We start from the raw sequence: 10,731 nt of genomic DNA on the forward strand, positions 1-10,731 counted from the left end.
TTTTAAGGTTAAACTAAAAAAAACACTCAAATCAGTGTACAATCTGTATTGCACTTTTTCACATTTTAATGCTACATTTTCTTACATATCCTGTGATTTTGAATTTGGAACATGGTGTATCTTGTAGTGTTGTAGTTAGGCTGTTAAATGGCAGCTTCCTTCAGAAGGATTTGGGAAAAAACAAAACAACCCAGTATATGGTTTTATGATTCTGATGTAGGAGAATTTTGAGGACTGCTGTAGAATTCTACCTTTCTGTACAATTTTTTTTTCTTTACTGTAATATTTGCTGTATGCTCTATGGCTTTTTTAATAACTTCATGTTTATTATTTAGTATTGGATATCCAATACACATTTTTTAATCCAATCAAATTCTGGTCTGCTTGGAGAGTTTGTTCCCTTTGTTAATTCCCATATATCAAGGCTGATTCCCCACTCTGGCGCTTTGAGTGCAGAAGGTGGGGGCCCGCAAGGATAATAAAAATTAATACTGGACACTCCAGGGTTATATTAAACTCCCAAGGTTACAGCTTTTCTCTTACCTTGGATTGGTAAATGCTGCCACCATCCAAGAACAGAACCCCTTTGAGAGCCCAGGAAGGCGCACTTGGGAATTCTTTCCTGTGGGGTACCCTCAAGCCCTTTCACCCCTCTCCGGGAAAGAGCTGAGAAAGGAGGGGAGGGGGGAGGAAATCAGCTGTTGCCACCAGCTAATTAAACAACATGTGCACAAACCTCTTAAGACACAAAAATCCAATTTTGTTCTAAATTTTAATTTTATTAATTAAAAAAAGAAAGAAAATACATCTGGAAACTCAGGCTATTGCTAGTTTTTAACAGAGCAATTACAAGGATTAAGCACCAAGAATAGCTTTCATGATGTCCATTTTAAAGGTTAAAAGCAAAACAAAAGCACCTGGGGTTAGCACAGAGGAATCCACAAGCCATAAATAAAAGGAATAAACCCAATCACGTCTTCCTAAACATTTCCTGATCTACTTACATATCTGGGGTTTTAAATGAGTAGTTTCTAGGTATGAGACTGATGATTTTTCATACCTGGCCCAAGCTCTTACAGCATAGGTGCTGCCCTGTCCACCTCTCCCCAGGAGAACAACAACACAGAGACAAAAGGGGAGTCTTGTTTCAATTTTAAAAAGTTCTAGCTTTCCCATTGGCTCTTTTGGCCAGGTGCTCACTCACTTCCTTTTACCTATGCATAACAGTGAGACTTTTTAACGCTTTACAGGTAGAGCTGTTAGAGAACAGCTACTAAGAGGGATTTTATAGCTAGTGGCTGGTTGGGTGTCCATAAAAGAGAGCTACTCCCCACATTTATCACACGCCCTCCCGCAAATCACAAATGGTGTTGGCCAGCCTGGTTCAGGTTGGGTCCACACCAGCTGGGATTTCTTACTGGAGGTTTAGGAAAACAGAGTTAATATGTAATTTTACTACTAATTACATGAAGAACTAACACTACACTCAGACGCATCTGTGGTTACAACGAGAGGTTGGTCAAAGTCCGGGGCCCTTAGTACAGGGTCAGACGTAAGGGCCGCCTTAAGCTGGTTAAAGGCTGTCTGACACATATGAAGCAAAGAATCCTGTGGCACCTTATAGACTAACAGACGTTTTGCAGCATGAGCAAAACGTCTGTTAGTCTATAAGGTGCCACAGGATTCTTTGCTGCTTTTACAGAACCAGACTAACACGGCTACCTCTCTGATACTTGACACATATGAGTCCATTGAACTGCATTTGACTTTTTTCCTGGTTAGGTCTGTCAGTGGGGTGGCAATTTGGCTATAATGTAGTACAAATTGTCTGTAATACCCAGCCAAGCCCAAGAAGGATTGAACCTGATTCTTTGACTTAGGGACAGGCCAATTTTGGATAGCATTTACTTTAGCCTGTCGGGGGTTAGAATCATAGGAGATTAGGGTTGGAAGAGACTTCAGGAGGTTACCTAGTCCAACCCCCTGCTCAAAGCAGGACCAACACCATCCAGGCTTGATAGTTTCTTGACCCACCTGGTGTCCAAGGTACGTTACCCTGTTTAGGCCTATTTGACATTTTAACAGTTAATCCTGCCTCCTTTATGCACTGGAAGACAGCTTGGAGGTGTTCCAGGTGTTCTGCCCATGAATCTGAGAATATGGCCACATTGTCAAGGTAGGCAACTGCAAATTCCCCAAATCCAGACATAAGGTTATCTACAAGTCTCTGGAAGGTGGCGGGTGCAAGGGAGCACATTACATTTATAGAACCCTGACCTTTCCTTGGCTGGGTCATCTAGTGGCACTTGCCAGTACTGCTTAGTTAAGTCTAAGGTGGAGATGAATTGGGCATGTCCCAGTTTCTCCAATAGCTCATCTGTGCATGGCATTGGATAGTTCTCTGGGCAAGTTACAGCATTTAGCTTACAGTAGTCAATGTAAAAGCAGATTTCCCCATCTGGTTTGGGAACCACTCTTAGAGGGATGGATTACACCCATCCATAACATGTCCTTGATCTCCCTTTCTATCACACTTTTGGCTTGAGGAGCCATCCAGTAGGATTGGGCTCTAATTGGGCGAGCATCACCTGTGTCAATGGTGTGGCACGCCTATTCTGTGCATCTTGGGGGTGGCTGAAAACACTGGAGCAAAGCTGGTGCACAGCTTCTGGATTTGCTGTCACTTCTTATGCCCAAGGGTTGTGGAAAGGCACACCTCTTCCACACCACCATTGCTTTTCCCTTCATAGTAGACTCCTTCAGGCCACTCAGCATTTCCACTACATGCATCCGACGAAGTGGGTATTCACCCACGAAAGCTCATGCTCCAAAACGTCGGTTAGTCTATAAGGTGCCACAGGACTCTTTGCTGCTTTTACTGATCCAAACTAACACGGCTACCCCTCTGATACTCTCCTGAGCTGTAAACTGGAGAAGCTTGATTTTTGGGGAATAAAAGGGATTTAGAGAATTAGCATGGTATACTTTAGGTTTTAGGGTAGGGTCTGGGAACACTATGAGGTAATTAACAGCTCCCAGGCGCTCTAGGACCATAAATGGCTCCGCCCATGATGCTTCCATCTTATTGACCTGGAGCACTTTCAGGACCATGACTTGGTCACCTATGCTGAAGGAACGCTTTCTGGCATGTTATCATACCAGGCCTTTTGCTCTTGTTGAGCATCCTGTAGGTTTTCTCGAGCAAGGGCTAGAGAGTAGTTGAGGATGTTTTGCAGTTTGATCCAAAATGTTAGTTTCTGGAGAAGATGTAACCCCTGTAACAGCTACTAAGAGGGATTTTATAGCTACTGGCTGGCTGGGTGTCCATAAAAGGGAACTAACCTGCCTTCATTTATCACACCATACCTGCTATTTTTTAACCCTTTGGGTGACCCAGGATTGAATTTTACTCATACTTATTTTTCCTTCTGGGTTAAATGGGTGGAGCAGCACAGGGTTGAGGGGTTCCAAGGGAAAAGGCAGAAGCAGCACGTTACTGGCAGTAGGGTGTGTTTCTCCAACATGCACACGGTGTTTTTGCACTTAACCCCCATACATTTCAGAAACTCACCAATCTCCTCTTCCAACAAACTTGCCCCATAATGAGAGTATTTCAAAGCAATGAACTATGCTATAGAAAGCGTCCTTAATACAATAAACCCATAAATCCATAGAGGAACAGAATTCTAATGCTTTGCACTTAGCCGTTTGTATCTGTAGATTTCAAAGTGTTTACAATGTGGGATAAGTATCCTTATTTTACTGATCAAAAATAGAGGTAAGTTACTTCTCAAGCCAGTCACCTGGGTACTTCCCTGGCAGAGTCTGGACTAGAGCCCAGAATGCAGTCTAAAAGACCAGAGGGTGGCCAGCCCATGATGAGCAATATTCCATGTGTTACATTATTGGGATGATCTCTCCAAGTGCTTCCCATTTTCACACTCACTTCAAGCCTGGTTCTCCTAGGGTACGTCTACACACCCCATGAGAGCAAGCCTCTGACCCAGGGCAACAGTCAGTCTGATTCTGATTGTTTCCACTTAAGCTTTGGTGATGTGTTGAGGAATTAGATGGGAATTGGGCTCCAACGTGTTTCTAGGGAGCTACCTTTAGTACGGCAGCTGACCAGGGACTTTGTGGGTATATAGGAAACAGGGAGTTTACAAAGAAATTTACCTCATTTTTGTACAATGGTGCATTTATCAAACAGCCCATGAATGTTGCATGATCTGTACCGAAACCAGACAGAGAAAAGGTTGAAAAGGCTAAGCAAACACCTTGCCTAGGTTTAAAAATGGAAAGTGACGGCTGTTAAATTGGTCACTTCCGGTAATTTGATGATATTGGCTTTGCAACTTAAACTAAACTTGATACAAATTTTATAAGGTGGAGGGAGGAGAAGTGACCTTTAGAGAGCAGAGGTGATCTTAAGTCTCTCACAAGAAGAATTTCTCAGATTGGTTGACTACTAACTCCCACAGACTGGCAATGACAAGGCATAAACACCAGAGGGCAGCCAATCCCACATATGCCTCACAGTTAAACATAACACAGGGGTAGGCAACCTATGGCACGTGTGCCAAAGGCGGCATGCAAGCTGATTTTTCAGTGGCATTCACACTGTCCAGGTCCTGACCACTGGTCTGGGGGGCTCTGCATTTTTATTTAATTTTAAATGAAGCTTCTTAAACATTTTAAAAACCTTATTTACTTTACATACAACATTTAGTTATATATTATAGATTTATAGAACGAGACCTTCTAAAAACATTAAAATGTATTACTGGCACATGGAACCTTAAATTAGAGTGAATAAATGAAGACTCGGCACACCACTTCTGTAAGGTTGCCGACCCCTGACGTAACTTCATTATTGGAAAAATTTATAGCATGTGATCATTCATCAAATGAGTTATTTGCATTACTATAGCATCTAGGAGCTCTAGTCATGACCAGGACCCATTGTGCTAAGTACTGAACAGACTGCTGATGCATTCAACACTGCATTCCCTCTGTCACTGCATTGTTAGGCCGTAGCATTGCACTGGTTTAATTTAGAGAGTTAATTTAAACCAGTTTAGTTAGACTAGGGTTTCTCAAACAGGGGTCGCCGCTTGTGTAGGGAAAGCCCCTGGCACGCCGGGCCGGTGTGTTTACCTGCCCCGTCCGCAGGTCCGGCCGATCGTGGTTCCCGCTGGCCGCGGATCGCTGCTCTGCGCCAATGGGAGCTGCTGGAAGCAGTGGCCAGTAGATCCCTCAGCGGGAGCCACGATCGGCCGGACCTGCGGACGGGGCAGGTAAACACACCGGCCCGGCCCGCCAGGGGCTTTCCCTACACAAGCGGCGACCACTGTTTGAGAAACCCTGAGTTAAATCATGCAAACTCCTGTATGTCAGGGCTGGCCCACAACATTTTGGCACCTGAGACGGGGAGCTCAAATGATGCCCCCATACCCCCTCGCTTAGGCCAAAACTTTGAAAGGTCTCAATTCTGCCTTCTTCCTGTTCTACTCCTCTCATGGTACTGCTCTGCTACCTACCCCAATAAAGGAGAACTAACTTAAAACGCCTTGTTCAAAAATTTTAAATAATACTTACATTTGCTGTTCAGGCGTTTGAAAGTTAACTTTTCTTGTCTGCATAGTAAACACTGGCATTTTTATCTGTTTGAATAATCAAAGTGGTGTTTTCCGTGCCTTCTTGGTTGCAAAGATTTGAACTGCTTCCTGCTGAAGGTCTACAGTCTGAGCCAGCTCATGCTCTATTGGGATGGTTGCAAGGCCGACCAGCCTCTACTGTATCATTGTGGAGTGTAGACGTGTTTTTATTAACTTCAGCTTGGAGAAGCTGCGTTCTCCACTGGCAACTGTTACAGGAAGTGTTAGAAGTATGCGCAGAGCAACAAAAGCCTTTGGAAAGATGGTGGTCATCTTATTTGTGCACATATATTCCAGAACAGCCTTTGGAGTTGATCCTGCTGAAATGTAGCTTGAAAGGGTTTTCAGTTCATCACCTAAATCACTCACATCAATATTGTGCATGTCATCATGCGTCAACACTATCTCTAGTGCCCTGCATTGCTGGTGTAGGTCTTCTTCAGGTATAGTGAGGAGTTTTGGAATATCATACAACACCCCAAATATACTGCTGTGTTCCTTGAGCGGCATGAAACGTTCTTCACCTGACTGTATTGCACAATCTAGCACCTGGTTAAAGAATTCAACTTTGAATTGTTGTTTGGGGTCTCTTATGGGATTATCCCGTGCCTCGTAATCAAAATGTCTTCTTTGGTGACTCTTGTATTCTTGAATGGGCGGAAAAATAGCTTCAGTGTGACGTTCCTCTGCCAGCTTGTGTGCACTCTTCAGAATGTTTTGAAATCCCTCATCTGACCGGTAAAACTGTAGGTTTGACTTTGCTTTGTCCAGTTGTTCCATTACTTCAGAGATATCAAGGTCAACACCTTGGAGTCTCTTGCTTACAATATTTATTTCAAACGGTATGTCATGCCAACAACACTAAGCCACACAGCAATTTGAAGTTATGTATGTTTCTGGTGATTTCATTTCCCTCTGCCACTCACTGCATGGTCCAGTTCTCCTGCAACCTGGTCCTTCTGCCCATGTTTTCTATGCCCCTGAAGCAAGGAGGAACCAGCACTCTGAGACTTGACACCTTGCATGATCCACCAGCACATGCTCTGCAGACTGTCCTGAGCCCTAAGTGTGCTGTGTGGAATGTGCTGCTTCTTGCAGTCCAGAGCCCAGATCAGGGGTTCTCGCAACACATTTTTTGGTGACCTCAAGAGTGTGGCCATCAGCTCACACCAGTGGGTGCACTGACACTTTTTCCCTAAAATACTTAATTAACTTTAGGAAAAACAATTAAATATGCACAGATGCACATCCAAATCATTGTAATGTATATTTGTAGAGTTTTTTTGGCAGACTCAATAACAAAAGCAATGCTGCCTTCCTCTTTGCTTCCCTCCCCCTGCCAATTCAAGGCTTAGTGGGTCTTGAGGCTTGCAATGAAAAGTGATATTTGTTAATAGCACAGCACACTTAGTAGCTACCTGGGAGGCTATGATAAGTGATACTAACAAACCTACAAGTATCACTTTTCACAGCTAGCTAGTCAGTCTGCTGTGAAAAGTGATACTTGCATGTTTGTTAATATCACTTTTCTCAGCAAGCCCCAGAACCCATTAAGCCCAGGATGGGAGGGCCGAAGTGGGAGGCAGCAGGGGCCAGAGGCAACAGTGAGATGGATGTGGGGCCAGAGGAAGCAGCAGGGGCTCAGGGCAATGAGGGGGTGGGGGTGTGGAGATGGATATAGGGCCGTGGGAGACAGCGGGGGCCGGGATGGATATATAGGCAAAGGGGGTGAGTCATGAGCCCCACTGTTGAGTGACCAGAACCAGGCCCTGGTGTCTGCTGCCATGTGGCCAGGGCTGGGGCTCAGTGCCTGCGGCCAGAACTCAGAGCTGGATGCTGGAGCCCAGGGCCACATGGCTGGAGAAAGCGCCCGCCTCTATGTGGCCGGTGCCCGGGAACAGAGCTGTGGGTCGGTGCTTGCTGCCAGGCAGCTGGGGCAGGGAATCGGCACCAGGGGCTGGGGCTTGAGCCCCATGGCCAGCGCCCGCCACCGCATGACTGGAGCTGGGGGCAAGAGGCCAACTGAAGCTCCACAGCTGGAGCCAGGGGTCAGCACCTGCTGCCCTGTGGCCAGAGTCAGGGGTTGGTGCCCAAAGCCCCATGCTTGGAGCCCGCTGCCCTGCAGCTGGGGCTAGGGCTCAGCGTCTGTGGCCAATGCCTGCCACTGCACGGCCGGAGCCTGGAACTGGAGCTCGGAGCCAGCGCCTGCTGCCATGCAGCTGGAGGCCGGGGCCGTGTGGCCAGAGATGTGGGGAGGGGCGGTGTGTGTGGTGTCAGCACTCGCTGCCCCCATGGTCGGAGCCCAGGGCTGCACAACCAGGTTCCTGAAAGTCCCACCGCTGGAGCCAGCTGCCCAAACGCCCTCCTCCCCAATGTGGGTCAAGAACTGACCTTGCTCCTGCAGCGCTGTGCCCCACCTCTCTCCAGAGGCAGTGCAGGGTGGTGCATCCAGGAGCAACAATGGGAGGGATTCAGGCTGGCATCCTACATGTGCATTAGTCATTTAAAAAACAGAGAAAACAGGTCCCTGCTCTTGAGTCTGTGCTGCCACCTAAGCAATTGCTCAAGTGGCAGATCCAGGGCCTTGAGGGCATTGCACAATTGTGCAAAAATACATGAGGGACAGGATGGACCAGCTTTCTAAGGGGCTTTAGAAATGCAGCTAGGGATTTTCAAAAGCACCCGGGTGTCTATCAGCATCATTAGACACCGTGCTAGCTTTAAAAATCTGTCCCAGAGCCCAGGCAGCTGCCTCCACCCTAGCCACCTGCTGGGGCACCACTTGCCTGAAAGGGAGCAGGAGGGGCAATTCAAAGCAAATCAATCATTTCCCTTGGCAGCTGGTTAGAGCATAGCCCTCTGTGATTTCTGCCCTCCTGCCTTAGGCAGCAAGTCTCGTACTCAATCAGCTGCTTGCCAGTGTCTGCCACTGGCTGAATGTTGGAGGGGACTGTGTCCTAAGTTCCCTCTAAGCTGTGCGGCTGCACAGCAGCCTATTGAGCACTGAGCAGGCGCTCAAGGCTGCAGCAGGGAGAGATGCATCTCCTTGCTGGCCCCAGCCCCACCCCAGGCCTGCTGGGGGGAGAGGCACCCCAACCCCAACCCAGCCCAGCCCTGGACCTGCTGCAGCTGGGGAAGCATCACCTATCCCCGCCCCAGTCCAAGTGCTGCTGCGGGGAGAGTCCTCTCTCACCGCTGTAGTCCTGGGGCTGCCTTCATCCCAAACTCCTCATCCCCGGCCCCACCCCAGAGCCTGCACCCCCAGCCGGAATCCTCACTCCCTCCCACATCCCAACCTTCTGCCCCTGAGCCCTCTCCCACACTCTGAACCCCTCAGCCCCACCCCCACCACATGAATTTTGTTATGTGCACCAATATGGAGGCAACGTGTCACACATCACCTCCACATTGGTGCATATAACAAAATTCATTCCGCACATGCGTGGGAAAAATTAGAGGGAACACTAGCTGTGTCCCATGGGAGAGGGGCCCACTGATCACAGACATGCCATGTTAGCCCAGCTATTCCTTGTGCGTGGATTGAAATTGTTAACTAAACTCTGCCACATCTGTTAAATCTGCTCTCACAGCAGCATGATCCTAATCCTGCCTTGGTCACATAGTAAAGTCCCTACATTGTGACAGCAGCCCAGGAGAGCCTGGCTCTAGCCCATACACCCAGGACTGACTCCCAGAACACAGGGGTGTTGGCTTCAGCAGCAGTATTTGAATGCAAATGGTATTACAGCACCGCTGGGCTGGTCCCTGCCAATCCTCTGTGTTTGGATTGACTGTCACCATTTTTTTAACCATGCTTCTTGGGGAATATTCAGTGCCCCTGAGTGGACGTTCTTGCAGGAGGAAGCAAGATGCAGAGGTGGCAGCATTAGTCTTTCCTTTGATTACCATCACTGTCTACGGAAATGCAGGAAAAGTTGCCAGTAGCAGACATGCTACTTAATGTGCACCAGGAAAGCAAAGAGCAGAAATTCGGGTGCACAGACTGAGATTTGGGCTGGTGCGTCTGTTGCCTGTGTATTTTGGATTACAAGTTTTGCTGTTAATCTTAGAAACCTAGATATAGAAATGTTCTCTCCCCACCTCCCCCGTAGTTTTATATTCAGTAAAGATGGGCGAGCTACCTTGTTCATAATCAGGTTTGAAACTCAGAACAAGATGGTGCATGACCTGCGCCCTTCAGCAAGATCGATATCTGCCCCAGTGCTCACAAGCTTAATGTGTAGTCCCTGTTAGTCTTAAAGCCACTGGGTTTATGGCTCATTACATGAACCTATAACAAAACTAACCTTCCTTCACCCTAGAGTTGTTAAGTACCCATGTCTACCTTGAATGATTTCTTACATGTTAATTCCCTATGCTGAACAATCTGCTCCACTTTGTTTTCAGCTGTGACGTTCTGAGTACCCCTTCAGACCTGAAGAAGAGCTCACATACCTGTCTCCTTCACCAACCGAAGCTGGGCTTCTAAAAACTATTACTTCACACAGCTATGAATTAGGGTTGCCAATTTTCCAATTGCAGAAAACCGAACACCCTTCCTCCCCCTTCTCTGAGGCCCTGCCCCCACCCAAGCTCATGCCATCTCCCCCTCCCGCCATCACTCGCCCCCCAGCCCTCGCTCACACTCTCATTTTCACTGGCCTGGGACAAAGGGTTGGAGTGTGGGCAGATGTGACGGCTCCGGGGTGGGGCCAGAAATGAGGGGTTTGGAGTGTGGGAGGAGGCTCCGTAGAGTTACCAGGCATCTGGTTTTCAATCAGAAAGCCCAGTCTTTCTCCACACAGCTCCCAGAAGCAGTCATCAGGTCCCTGCAGCCCCTAGATGCATGGGCGGCCAGGGAGGCTCTGCATGCTGCCCCCACCCCAAGGGCTGGCTCTGCAGCTCCCATTGGCCAGGAACCATGACCAATGGGAGCTGCGGGGGCAGTGCCTGCAGGTGTAAGGGCAGCATGCAGAGCCTCCTTGACTGCCCAGGCATCTAGGGGATGCAGGGACCTGACAGCTGCTTCCTGGGAGCCACGGTAAGTGCCACCAGGACCCAGTACCCCATACCT

Source organism: Mauremys mutica, chromosome 11, assembly GCF_020497125.1.
Source record: "Mauremys mutica isolate MM-2020 ecotype Southern chromosome 11, ASM2049712v1, whole genome shotgun sequence".
In the NCBI taxonomy this organism is placed as follows: Eukaryota; Metazoa; Chordata; order Testudines; family Geoemydidae; genus Mauremys; species Mauremys mutica.